The 14,301-nt window shown below is 42.1% G+C and overlaps 1 protein-coding gene across 1 annotated transcript in view; it reads right to left on the bottom strand.

The window, feature by feature from the left end:
* The window catches only part of Cipc (Clock interacting protein circadian), an 851,118-nt gene that overhangs the window by 746,537 nt on the left and 90,280 nt on the right, over nt 1–14,301 (bottom strand). The window contains exon 2 of the mRNA XM_067141412.2: nt 4,213–4,290. The gene's annotated coding sequence lies outside the window, so the exon portion shown is untranslated. The remainder of the gene's footprint in view (nt 1–4,212; nt 4,291–14,301) is intronic.

Genomic DNA, 14,301 nt, shown 5'->3' with positions numbered 1-14,301 from the left:
TCTGCTTACACTCCAGGGTCGGATTTTCCCTCGGACTGAGCGAGGGATCCCACCTTTACCGCTTCGTGGGCAGTGTCCTGGAGCTTCAGACATTGGGTCGTGGGATACAACTGGGGAGTATGACCAGTACCTCGCCCAGGCGGCCTCACCTGCTATGCTGAACAGGGGCCTTTCGGGGGACGAGAAGATGGGGAGGGATAGACAAGAAGGAAGGAAGCGGCCGTGGCCTTAAGTTAGGTGCCATCCCGGCATTTGCCTGGAGGAGAAGTGGGAAACCACGGAAAATCACTTCCAGGATGGCAGAGGTGGGAATCAAACCCACCTCTACTCAGTTGACCTCCCGAGGCTGAGTGGTCCCCGTTCCAGTCCTCGTACCACTTTTCAAATTTCGTGGCAGAGCCGGGAATCGGATCCGGGCCTCCAGGCGTGGCAGCTAATTACACTACTCGCTACACCACAGAGGCGGACATTATTGTTATTGTTATTATTATTATTATTATTTGTTCTTTATGAACTGGAAAAGTTAGGGCTCTTGGCCCTCTCTTGCACTTAGCCACGTTCAATTTGTACAGCATTAATTTAAAATATCGTGTTAATCATATAATTTTCATGAGAGAAAACATGTAAATCAGATGAGTAACAATAATACAATTCATTACGATTACTGTTCATAAGATATTTAGAACCTTGTAATCCGAGGTAATGATACTCAAACATCCCTTCATTTTTTTTAAAAAAAATAGCTATTGGCTTTTACGCCGCACAGTCACAGATAAATCATATGGCGAATATGGGATTGGAAGGCCGTGGCCTTAATCAAGATACACCCCCAGCATTTCCCTGGTGCAAAAATGGGGAACCACGGAAACACATCTTCAGGGCTGCCGACAGAGGGGTTCGAACGCACCATAGCCCGAATACTGGAGACTGGCCGCACTTAAGCGACTAGAGCTGCCGACCTCGGTTCTCTTCAGTTACTACTCAAAGCAAGTTTGTAAGAGTAGTTTTGGAGTTCTGTTAAAATTGTGACAATAGTCAAGCAACGAACTACAGGAGAGTGAACAGTTACTTCAAAACTTCCCATGTGCAGACAGGGATTGAATCGCTACCGTCTTTCTAAGAAAGAAACGATGTCACTCAGCTATCACGCCCTCCTCCCCTCCCGCGAGCCCGACCCCGATTACTGTTTAGCGCAGTCCTACATCCTTCAAAGCACGTACTTGCACTTCTCCAAGTAGAAGAAAGACCATTGAACCATGCAGAGTTTCTAATGCACTGTGAGTCAGGACAAAGCGTCCACCTCTCTATACAGAAAATGGCATGCCTTTGCGAGTGAATCGTGCTCTGAATTTGGTACAGCAGTATCCTGGATCAATTATTATTCTAGAAATACGTGCTACATACTTCCCTCACCTCCTCGAATGAATCACAGTAACATCCTTCCTAATGCTTATCATGGAGATGTTTTATCATCCCACAGCAAGCGTTACGTAGGATGCTCATTCATCCTATTTTATTATACTTCAGTATATTATACTTCAGTATATTATACTTCCATTCGGTATTTCTACTTAACTGACTGAAGGGAAACGAAATATTGCATAGCAAAATCTTTTTCTAAGTAAAATTTAGTCAAATACTCAAATGATTAAGGTTAAGCCTCCGTGGCTCAGGCGGCAGCGCGCCGGCCTCCCAGCGCTGGATTCCGTGGTTCAAATCCCGGTCACTCCATGTGCGATTTGTAATGGACAAAGCGGAGGCGGAGCTGGCTTTTCTCCGGGTACTCCGGTTTTCCCTGTTATCTTTCATTCCAGCAACACTCTCCAATACTGTGTCATTTTATTTCACCTGTCAGTCATTAATCATTGTCCCAGAGGAGTGCGACAGGCTTCGGCAGCCAGTACATTTCCAACCTCGCCGCTAGATGGGGGCTTCATTCAATCCATTCCTGACACGGTCGAGTGACCGGAAACAGGCAGTGGATTTTCATTTTCATGATCTGTAATCTAATGTTACAAGATAACTCATCAGAAATGGACGCTGTTAAAACAAGTAAATATCACTGTAATAAAATCAGCCAAAATTAACTGCCATTTCTGTTAGAATTGTCAACGGCCGTAGCCGTGTTGAAACACCGGATCCCGTGAGATCTCCGAAGTTAAGCAACACTGGGCGTGGTCAGGAGTAGGATGGGTTGACACGCGCTGTTGGTGGGGGGGGGGGTAAGGGAATGGAGGAGCGGAAAGGAACTGGCCACCCTACCGCACGTAAACTCCGGCTCAGGAACACCTCTGCGGAGGTTCGGACCTGCCTTCGGGCAGAATAACCCTTACCTTACCTCTCTTTGAATGCCTTCCTTATTTTGAGATTCATAACTTACTTATTCTTGATTTGAATACCTAGACAGCACATAGAGTCGGATATCTACAACATAGATTTATGGTAATTGATTTTCGGGTCCCTGGAGCGAATTTTATGAACGCTAACATACTTCACATACACAACAAGATGTTTATAAAATACCTCTGATATTGTTGCCCAGAGATTGGCTACACTGTACAATTCTATTTACATCTGTTGATGACCTGGGAGCGCTGTATCATTTGAATTTGACTGAACTTTGGAATTTGATGTACGATATTAAAAGTTACTTGGTGAAGAAGAAAAAAAATGGACAGTATACCTATGCCATGTAAACTTCGCCGGCCCCGCTATCTAAGGGTAGCGCGCCTGCCTCACACCGGGAAGACCCTAAGTTCGATTCCCGGCCAGGGCAAGGACTTTTACCCTGATCTCAGGATTAATTCGAGGTTCTCTCAACTTACGTGATTACAATTGACAAGCTATCTAACTGTGAGATAACGGCCCCGGTCTAGAAAGCCAAATATAACTGCCGATAATATTCGCCGTGCTGACCATACGTTACCTCGTGATCTGCAGGCCATAGGACGAGCAGCGGTCGCTTGGTAGGCCAAGGCCCGTCTGGGCTCTAGCGCCATATGGTGGGGACTACGTATACTACATGGAAATATATTTACTAAGATTGACATCGGTATATATTTTCCTTTTCCCTAAAATACAGTAATAAGTAAGCAACATAAGAAACGTGTCTTTTTTGTGTCCCCACCATAACGTAGGTATCGTTAAATGATTTTCCTTTTTCTCTAAAACAGATACGTATACAAGTTGTTATAAGACCATCGTTTAAGTCCCAGCCTTGAAAGGGGCTATCCTTAGTTTGGTTTATCACCGGGCTTCCCTCTCCTCTCTCTCTTTCTCTCTCTCTCTCTCTCTCAATCCACCAAATTGCTGGGACAGTGCCTAACTGAAGTTTCAGGCCATCTACTACTCCAGTCCTAGCCATTAATAATTGCAGTCAAACATGCACACTACAATAGACCTGGCAGGAACACATGTTATCTAACAGATTCCACACTCACAGAACATGTGGCCGATGGCTAATTTACGTAGTCTGTGTTCCAAACACCCAATGCGAATCAGACGTCAATATCAGTGAATAAATAAATAAATAAATAAATAAATAAATAAATAAATAAATAAATAAATAAACAAGGAATGAATTAAGATTTATTTGCTTTCTTATATATTAATTATTACCAAACGAGGACGAAGTAAATAATATGTTTGTGGAGCTTGCCATTTTCCAACATTTTTCCATTGTGTTCTTCGTTTATTTACTGTAAACATATATCATGCTACAGACCATTAAGTTAAAAACAAAGGAATTAAATAACTGGACAATTTCAGAGAGGGAAGCTGATACGGTTAAAAGTAAAAAAGCAAAGCCATGTCTGTACAGACCATAAAAACCCCTGGAGAAGTGAGAGATAAAAGGCTTTCACGTTCTGTAACCTCGTTATTTGGTGGGATAGAGTTGTTAGCCCTGAGCCCGGCCTCCATTGCACACAGAAAATTAACCGGGTACTGAACACCACTGTTGTAAACGTCTCTGAAAGGGGTAACTCTCGTTTCTAATTTCCCGATTTCCTGACTGTGAATTCAAGCTATGCCCTTTTGGTTGAACAAAGGTCTTCACGATCTCGGATAGGCAGTCCCCAAGAGGGTACGGTACTCAACGCATGGAATAACATGATCAGCAATACTTTACTTCACCTAAGACACCCAAGATTTAGCCGTTAGACAAATACATTACGACATAAATAAAACTGAGAAATTTAGTTTATTACTTACCGATGTTTTCACCAAAGCTGATCTCCTCTTTCTTGAATAGGAACTCAGTCCCCTCAAATGAATAGAAACGCAATTCCTCTGAAAAAAGAAATAACATTAACCAAACATTAACTCATCTATGAGATTTCGCACAGTTCTATGAATATCTGCTACTTCCAACGCAATATTAACAAAGCACCACGTACATAAACAGTTCATATAGAAGAACACACTATCTATCATCTTAGAGTAATATCCATCTCTATGACACATCCATGCATAAATAATGTAATTCAACTACGGTATGCACCAATGACTGTTCTGACTGTAGAGACAGAGCTACCTTGACTACCCTTGATTGAATTGTATTTCATGTGATATCAGAACACATCCTAACTGTCTCTAATATCTTAACTATTGACTGAAAACACAAGGCCAGTATAATACCATGAACAATATAAATAAAATTATAATCGAGACTGAACTCTAACTCTAGAATGGCGAGTTGAGTTTCACCAAGTCCTCAAAGGAAATCCTACGAAAATGCAAATAACCTGATGCATTTACTGGCAAGTTATTCTATACGTTGCCGTGAAAAGTAAACATTTGTCTAATTCACTACCGTAGTTTATAGAATACCAGCCAAACACTTCCCGATGCTATATTTACGTCATTTTGCTATGTTTGACATATCAAATTATTCTTAAAGGAATACAGATATTTTAAGAAAAAATCAAAAATGATATTTTGGCCACTTGTGCACTTTCTGGTTACATAGAAAACAGTAAATCATAGTCTGACTTGAATTAAGATATTTCTAATAAGCAATAGCGAATTAACGAATTCAAGATAAGTTCTGTTAAGATTTAATTTGAATCTGAAGCAGATATTTTAATAACAAAAAATCAAGTGTAACGTGGATTAGGAAAGGAGTTGTGACATATTTCCACCATAAAACGCTTTTCAATTAAACTTTAATTTGTAATCGTTAGTGATCATTCCTATCATCATCTAAAGCTAGGGATTTGATGATTAAAGTAGATTTGATCATTTCTCCAATTTTACTTATTATTAATTCATTCATTTAGGTGGAAATGTAGTATGCAGTTTGGCCTATGCCAGACATGTCAATGTCACGAGGTAACTGACGGCTCTGTGTGCACGAGAAACAGCTGTTACGAGCGCTAGCCCAGAACGTTATTTGATAGCGCAAGCCTGGATTGGTGTACATTACACGTTCATAACTACGGTCCTTTGTACAATAATACATGTATATACTCCTTCATGTAAGGACATAACTGAATTGAATGTGTTCAACACAGCGTTTGCATAAAGTACGGGAAACAATATGCTTTGTAATCCCCGTGTACCAGGAAAATAAGTAATAATTACTTTAAAGGTTACCATAACCAATGAAGCACAAAATAAAAGACAGTTATTTTTAGGGGTTTAACATACTCACCTCTCTTATGAACAATTATGAAGCAGAATAATACCAATACTATACCGCTACTACACCCATGATCATAAAAAAACAGAACACCTTGAAAGAGTAAAGATAGGAAGTTAACATTCACAGGACATGTTCATTAGTATGTTCTGCAGAAAAGATTAGTATTTCAGTCACCTAGGTTCAGCATGTGTCCTGTTGCCTAGTAGGCACTAGGTCCTCTATGGGCACTGATAACTTGTTCCATGCGTGATGGCATCGACGCGTATAACGCACGAATGGCGTCCTGGGGGTATAGCCACACATGCTGCATTCACCTGGTTCCACAGTTCATATTTGGTGGTTGGCATTTGGTTACAGCGCCGCACCCGTCGCTTCATCATATCCCACACATTTTCGATTGGCGACAAGTCCGGTGATTGGGTGGGGCAGGGCAACAGTCTTACATCCTGTGACAACAAAGGCACGTGTTCGTGCAGCAACTTGTGGTCGCGCATTGTCCTGCTGAAATATGGCGTCTGATTTGTCGTGCAGAAAGTGCATGGCTACGGGTCGCAGCATTTCATTCACGTAGGTCAAACTGGTCACTGTGCCATGGACACGCACCAACTGTGATCTGTGATTGTAGCCAATAGCACACCACAACATAAGGCCTTGAGTTGGCGCTGTATGTATTGTGCGAATGCAGCCAATGTGGTAACTCTCTCCCTGCCTGTGGCGAACCAAAATGCGGCTATCATTTTCAAACAAACAGAACCTGGATTCGTCCGAAAACACTATCTGCTGCCATTCCTGTCCCAAGTCACGTCGCTCCGTACACCATTGCAGTCTAGCGTGTTTATGCACATTAGTCAAAGGTAGGCGGAGAACTGTACGACGCACCGGTAACCCAGACGGTAGTAAACGACGACGGACTCTCACTCCTGATAGTGTACGATATGTTACACTGTTCCAATGTTGCGCCAGAGCCGAGGAGGACGCAGATCTGTCCTGCAATGCCATTCGCATGAGATGTCGATCTTCTCGAGGTGTGGTCTGGGTAGTGCGACCAGACCCATCTCGTCGTGTTCTACGGCCTTCTGTAAACCATTCTGTACCCACCCGTTGCACTGCCGACACACTTCGTCCCACACGAGCAGCAATTTCCCCGATGGATGTATCACGTTCTCTCGTGCCAATAATGCGCCCTCTTCCAAACTCACTCATTTGACGGTACGGTTCTCGCATACGTCTGCGAGGCATCCTTCACGTTTGCTCAAGTCTCACTGATCCGTTACCTTCAGTTTATGGTGACAACAAGAGCCGCAGGCACATTTTACCAGTCGGTGGTGGTGTGCCGAGATATCGATGTGGACCTTGAACCTGAGGGTCGACGTGGTTCAAATGCTAATCATTTCTTCGTAACATACTAGTGCGCATGTCCTGTGAATATGAACTTTCTACCTCTAGTCTTTTAAGGTGTTCTGGTTTTTATGAACACGAGTGTATATCACTCCTGTAGCAAAACATCATACTTTTATAAACTTTTACACATGAAGGTAGGCTATGATGAATGTAGCATCTCTTCAAGCAACGGTGCTGATACAAAAGTACCCAAATACAAATACACACTAACAAATTGCTGTGTCATTCCTTATGCCACTGTTTATGTAGCTCTATGTTTCAACCTTTACTTGCAGACCAAAACAAGTAACTGGAGCCTATCACCGGAAGTCGTGCAGAGCCTCGAGTCAGCAACGTTGGGAAGTACAAGCCGACTGAGGGGAAGCGACTTACGCCCTCGTGCACAGGTATTATTTAGCACGGGCATTGCGCTTACGGCTGGCAAGCTTTAACACCCTTGGCCTATGCCGACGACTAGCTCTTAATGGCAGACTGTACTGAAGGCCTGCATTATAATGTATTCGAACAGACGTCATCACGTATTTGATCTAGGGAGCCGGTGTTACTTGCTCCGCACGGGACGGCTGTCAGTCACATGATAAGAGAGCAGGAGATAGGCGGGTTGCATACCGTGGCGGTACTGTACTTGCCGCTCAGAAATGTTCCCCTTTGAACAACAGCAATGAAATACACACCGGTACATAAAGAAATCATCTCTGATGAATTATCGAACATTATAATATACATAGAGTTGAGTAGGGTAATATGAAATGTACGTACATCCTCAAATGTGTTATTTTGAAGTTTTTCTAGTAATGCTATGCTTTCCCGGCTTTCATATTTATCATACTTATTGGAATGACATAAGAAACAACGGCGCTGCAGATTACATTTTTTAACGCGATTCAATAGTTTACTACATATTAAACATTTTGTGTGTTATTTTCTTGAAGTATCAAATACTCTTCCTCCCAAGAAGGTTTGAAACTTGTTGGCGTCGATGGACTACGCTGTGCTGAACTCTCTTCCATAGTAAATGCAACATTTACCGACTAGGCTTGGACGTCGTGTGGTGTGATGATACAGGCCGGAACACACTACTGTCACCCCCACGTGAGTTCACGCGTATCGTGTCTCAATCTAACCTGTCCAGAAAGATGTGCTATACCTTTGCGCAACTGACTTTCAGTGCGTACTACTTCATGCACTTCCCTACTTCTTCCCCTACTTGTTCGCTAAGCTGCTCTCGCTCCTCAAGAGCGGGGAGCAAACTGGCTCCGAAGGCATTTCGCTCTCGATTGACGATGCCTGTCTTAGAACTTGAAAATAGGTGCAATGAGTGTGGTCTGAAAATTAGCCTTTCCAAGACTAAAATGATTTCAGTAAGGAAGGAAACTATGAGAACTGAATGTCAGGTTTGGAATACAAAACTGGAACTGGCAGATCATTTCAAATATTTAGGATGTGTATTCTCCCAGGATGGTAGTGTAGTAAGTGAGAATGAAGTTCAGCAAATATAATGCTCTGGGCTCAAAGATATAATCAGTTAGAGTATTTTAACACAGCTGTAAGGCTATGAGAACTGCTTAGAAGGAGGAATAGCTTTAATAAGCAGTTGTAGTAAAATTTGGGGAACGGAATAATATTTCCTCTGCAAGAACGGACAAATTCCCTTTTTTAGATTGCGATATCACGTGGCGCGAAAGTGCAAAAACGTGTGTCGAAGGTCGATATACAATACGTTTGCCTGTGCAGCTGCAGTGGACAAGAACGTCACATTCAAGGAGAAGGCATCACTAGAATGTTGAACTACGTCAGGATGGAACCCAGGACATCTCCAAGCGCCGTCGCTGCCTCACTGATCTGCTAAGGTGCTATGGACAGTCCCGAGGGAATGAAGTGAGCCACAAGGAGTAAAACAGATCGTCTATCAACAATTATGTAAGAGAATAGTTTTTGCAGTCCATCCTGTAAATATGTAGATAGTCGTGTGCTAACGCCACCTCACGCCGAAGTTCTTCATTTTTGAAGATTAATTTGGATGCATTACAGTGAATACCTGTACAGGATCTGTACATGAGATTTTAGGTCACCACGTTTAGTTTATCTGTGCTTTCATTGTAGTGCGCGTATCCATAGGGTCTTGTGAAGGGACGGTGGCACCCTTGTAGAGTCTTGAACCGGAACTCAGAATTTAGAAGGCATTCAAGTAAAAATAAAATTAGACGGGTCATATATTTTGTTATCTTCGGTAATGCATAAAGTTACTGATGAATGAAGCGGAGATTGTCGGGACGTATTATCCCAGCGTTGTGTAGTGAGAATCTTCGAGACAAGCAAAGGACTGGTTGGTTCATTGCTCTGGCCTGGAACTGAATGTGGGGTTAAAGAATAACCGCCAAGTACGAGATGGAGGATGTGAATGGCCTCTTAATGAAAGTTATGATACAAGGCTTATAAATGGGAAATATGATGTCCGAGTGAACAGACAGTAGACATTACTGCAGGGTGCAGTTATATTATGTGGTCGCAGATAATGCGAGATGAGGTAATGGTCCAGCAAGAGCCAAAATAAACGCGAGAAAATGATGAAGGTCTCCCTGGCCGTAGTTGTCTGGGGGGGGGGGGGGGGGGCGGTTGGGTACAAGGGAGGCGAAACATTACCAGCTGTTTGAGCAGATAGTTTTAAAAGGGCTTTGTAGAAATAGATGTAATCCTGCTCGTCTGTTTAGTGTAGAGGTTAGTACCATTGAACCAAACAGAAGCATTGCATAATTAAGAACTGCACCGAGCCAGCCGGAATTTAGTTTCCTGTTATTTAGAATGTTGGCTCGGGGATTGAGAGTTTTTCCTGCCCATAACACTCCTGCAGCTCATACACCACACACAATACTATCCTACACCACACTAACACGCAGTTTCCCGTACACGGCAGACGCCTCCCACACTGATCGTTGGGTTTGCCTTACGAGGGCTGCACCAGGCTAATAACAGCCACTCCAAATTATTTTTATACCCCATCCACTTCATCCTCAAATTAGCATTACCTCCTCATTGTGAATATCCTTCTGCCATTGTTCCTACCTATTGCACCAGCTACCGGAATTCTCGCTACCTTAATGTCTATTACTGCCTTACTGCCAACGTATGAAAAGGGCATTATTTTTTTTACAAGTTGCTTTACGTCGCATCGACACAGATAGGTCTTACGGCGACGATGGGAGAGGAAAGGGCTGAGAGTGGGAAGGAAGTGGCCGTGGCTTTAATTAAGGCACAGCTCCAGCATTTGACTGATGTGAAAATGGGAAACCACGGAAAAACGCGGAAAATCATCTTCAGGGCTGCCAAAAGTGGGGTTCGAACCCGCTATCTCCCGAATGCTGGATACTGGCCGGACTTAAGCGACCGCCGCTATCGAGCTCGGTATTATTATTATTATTATTATTATTATTATTATTATTATTATTATTATTATTATTATTATTATTATTATTATTATTATTAACTGTGCTGTTCCCTGCTCTGCGATTCTGCAGGAAATGCGAGATAGTCAGCCGGGATGATGCTTCTTTGTCTCTCTGGCACTAGAAGAACAGCCGTCTCCTCAACCCCACAAACTTTCTTCCACCTCTACATCCTCTAGCGGCTGGGTCGCAACAAAAGTTGAAAACTAGAAAAGCGGCTGGAATTGATCAGATTTCTGGGGATATACTAAAGACAATGGGTTGGGATATAGTACCATATCTGAGGTACTTATTTGATTATTGTTTGGTCGGAGGAGCTATACCAGATGAATGGAGAGTTGCTATTGTAGCCCCTGTGTATAAAGGAAAGGGTGATAGACATAAAGCTGAAAATAACAGACCAGTAAGTTTGACGTGCGTTGTATGTAAGCTTTGGGAAGGCATTCTTTCTGATTATATTAGACATGTTTGTGAAATAAATAACTGGTTCGATAGAAGGCAGTTCGGTTTTAGGGAAGGTTATTCCACTGAAGCTCAACTTGTAGGATTCCAGCAAGATATAGCAGATATCATGGATTCTGGAGGTCAAATGGACTGTATCACGATTGACCTTTCTAAAGCATTTGATAGGGTGGATCATGGGAGACTACTGGCAAAAATGAGTGCAATTGGACTAGACAAAAGAGTGACTGAATGGGTTGCTATATTTCTAGAAAATAGATCTCAGAGAATTAGAGTAGGTGAAGCTTTATCTGACCCTGTAATAATTAAGAGGGGAATTCCTCAAGACAGTATTATCGGACCTTTATGTTTTCTTATATATATAAATGATATGAGTAAAGGAGTGGAATCGGAGGTAAGGCTTTTTGCGGATGATGTTATTCTGTATAGAGTAATAAATAATTTACAAGATTCTGAGCAACTGCAACGTGACCTCGAAAATGTTGTGAGATGGACAGCAGGAAATGGTATGTTCATAAACGGGGTTAAAAGTCAGGTTGTGAGTGTCACAAATAGAAAAGTCCTCTCAGTTTTAATTACTGCGTTGATGGGGTGAAAGTTCCTGTTGGGGATCATTGTAAGTATCTGGGTGTTAATATAAGGAAAGACCTTCATTGGGGTAATCACATAAATGGGATTGTAAATAAAGGGTACAGATCTCTGCATATGGTTATGAGGGTGTTTAGGGGTTGTAGTAAGGATGTAAAGGAGAGGGCATATAAGTCTCTGGTAAGACCCCAACTAGAGTATGGTTCCAGTGTATGGGACCCTCACCAGGATTACCTGATTCAAGAATTGGAAAAAATCCAAAGAAAAGCAACTCGATTTGTTCTGGACGATTTCCGACAAAAGAGTAGCGTTACAAAAATGTTGCAAAATTTGGGTTGGGAAGAACTGAGAGAAAGAAGAAGAGCTGCTCGACTAAGTGGTATGTTCCGAGCTCTCAGCGGAGAGATGGCGTGGAATGTCATTAGTAGACGAATAAGTTTGAGTGGCGTTTATAAAAGTAGGAAAGATCACAATATTAAGATAAAGTTGGAATTCAAGAGGGCAAACTGGGGCAAATATTCATTTATAAGAAGGGGAGTTAGGGATTGGAATAACTTATCTAGGGAGACGTTTAATAAATTTCCAATTTCTTTGAAATCATTTAGGAAAAGGCTAGGAAAACAACAGATAGGGAATCTGTCACCTGGGCGACTGCCCTAAATGCAGATCAGTATTGATTGATTGTTGGGAACTGCGCAATAATAATAATAATAATAATATGATGTCCGTAAAGTATTAAGGTCTCAAGAGATGCCAGTGTCGCTGAACTTTACTTTGAAATTTACCGTGCCAGTGATACGGGTCTCTTGTATTCATGTATTCTTTAAATGGTAATGTACTATCTAGATTTTCCTACTCCATTTTGCGCAGACTCACAATGGTAAATGGGTGCTTGCATGTAGGTAGTTATTCTCAGTATCTAAACGACCTGATTATTAAACTCTGGATTCATATTATATTGCAGAATTTGTTACTGTCGTATAGCGTTGGCAGGCGGCAGTGCGAACCTAGCTCATTCCCCGCGTCTGGCGACCCATTCCGACACGTTGCCATCCACGTGATTGTTGAAGGGATTCAGCAGTTACGAGCGCTCCATGCCACCTGCTGCTTCGCACCGACAGTAATGCCATTTATAAAACATTTTATCGGACATACTATCAATGATCTAAAAAAATGTTTCCAAAAATATTACATAAAATCTTCATTGGCAGTAGCTAGAGTATTAGCCGTATTTTTTGTTCAACTATACAACAATAGGCTAACGACATGTGATGTAACTGTATCTTAATAATATCCATTAAAGTGCTCCGGTTATTGCAGCTATCGATTTCCTATATCGATTCATATCGTATGCGGAACGATCTTCAAGCTTTCAGGGCAGCAATCCAAAATGGCACATGCTAGTTTTGAAAGTGGCACTGATTTCGAATCGCTGGGAAATGTTGCAGAAGCATCGAGTGATACTGACAATTCATTTCCTCTGAAGTCAAGGAAGATGTATAAAAAGTTCAATGCCCAGTTTATGGACTGGAGAAAAATAGTGTGCACTTTCTGTGTTTTAATATGTCTTGCTACGAGGTTAAAATTTGTGCAGGCCACCTGTTGAACTAATCGGGAACACTTATGTTCAATTCACGGTCAACTAGATCTACGCATAAAGTCGGCCGTGCTCAATAGATATCATGCAGGCCATCTCTCCCAATATTTGAATACTGACTAGTATGGATGGATTTGTGTATTTTTAAACTATTTCCACTATACTAGATCATTCAGTACTTTCTGATAAAACATTAGATGGTATACACACGGTGTTGCACTTCAAGTATATACTGCATACAGTATAATCCACGGAGTTAAATGGAGTAGGCTTCGGCTTAACAGCGACTAGTTTTCACTAGCAGTGCTGCTCTACATTCGGGAGGGGGAGGAGCTGGTGCCCACCGTCGGCTGTCCTGAGAAAGGTTTCCCGTGGTTTCCCATTCTCCTGCACCAAGGCGAATGCCGGGACAGATCCTATTTATAGGCCACGGCCGATCCCTTCTCCTTCGTCTTTCACTGCACCGCAAATCCCTTATCTAAATTCACAAAAAATCCCCGTTAGTAAGAATGTGCTCTGCTTTAATATTGTAGTTAAGAACCACGACTTAGATTTCTGAATGTCCCTATCAGAGTTCAAAATTTTCCTACTAAATAATCTCAGCAAATATAAACAAATATTCTTTTAAAAGCAACATAGTTTAAATATTTCTTTTGCTAGTGGCTTTACGTCGCACCGACACAGATAGGTCATATGGCGACAATGGGATAGGAAAGGCGTTGGAAGGAGTTGGAAGAAAGCGGCCGTGGCCTTAATTAAGGTACAGCCCCAGTATTTGCCTGGTGTGAAAGTGGGAAACCACGGAAAACCATCTTCAGGGCTGCCGACAGTGGGATTCGAACCCACTATCTCCCGGATGCAAGCTCACAGCCGCACGCCTCTAACCGCATGGCCAACTCGCCCGGTATATAATTTAAAAATAAAATAGAAATAACTATGCAGACTCATTCAGAGCCATCACAATAAATCTCAACAGTATGTAATCACTGGTACATTATTTAATTTAAGAAATTAATTATGCATCTTATCTGTCTTTAACCTCCGTGCCTGCACACATATACTGTACTAGCAAGACACCTGTGCTTCGCTATGGTTTTAAACTGAAAGTTATTATTCAAAGTTTTACATTTTTGAGAGTCCACTGTCAGCTGAGCCTGTGAAATACG

This window comes from Anabrus simplex, chromosome 2 (assembly GCF_040414725.1).
Source record: "Anabrus simplex isolate iqAnaSimp1 chromosome 2, ASM4041472v1, whole genome shotgun sequence".
In the NCBI taxonomy this organism is placed as follows: domain Eukaryota; kingdom Metazoa; phylum Arthropoda; class Insecta; order Orthoptera; family Tettigoniidae; genus Anabrus; species Anabrus simplex.
Note: the sequence above shows the minus strand (reverse complement) of the source record. Positions and strands in the feature narration are given on the sequence as shown.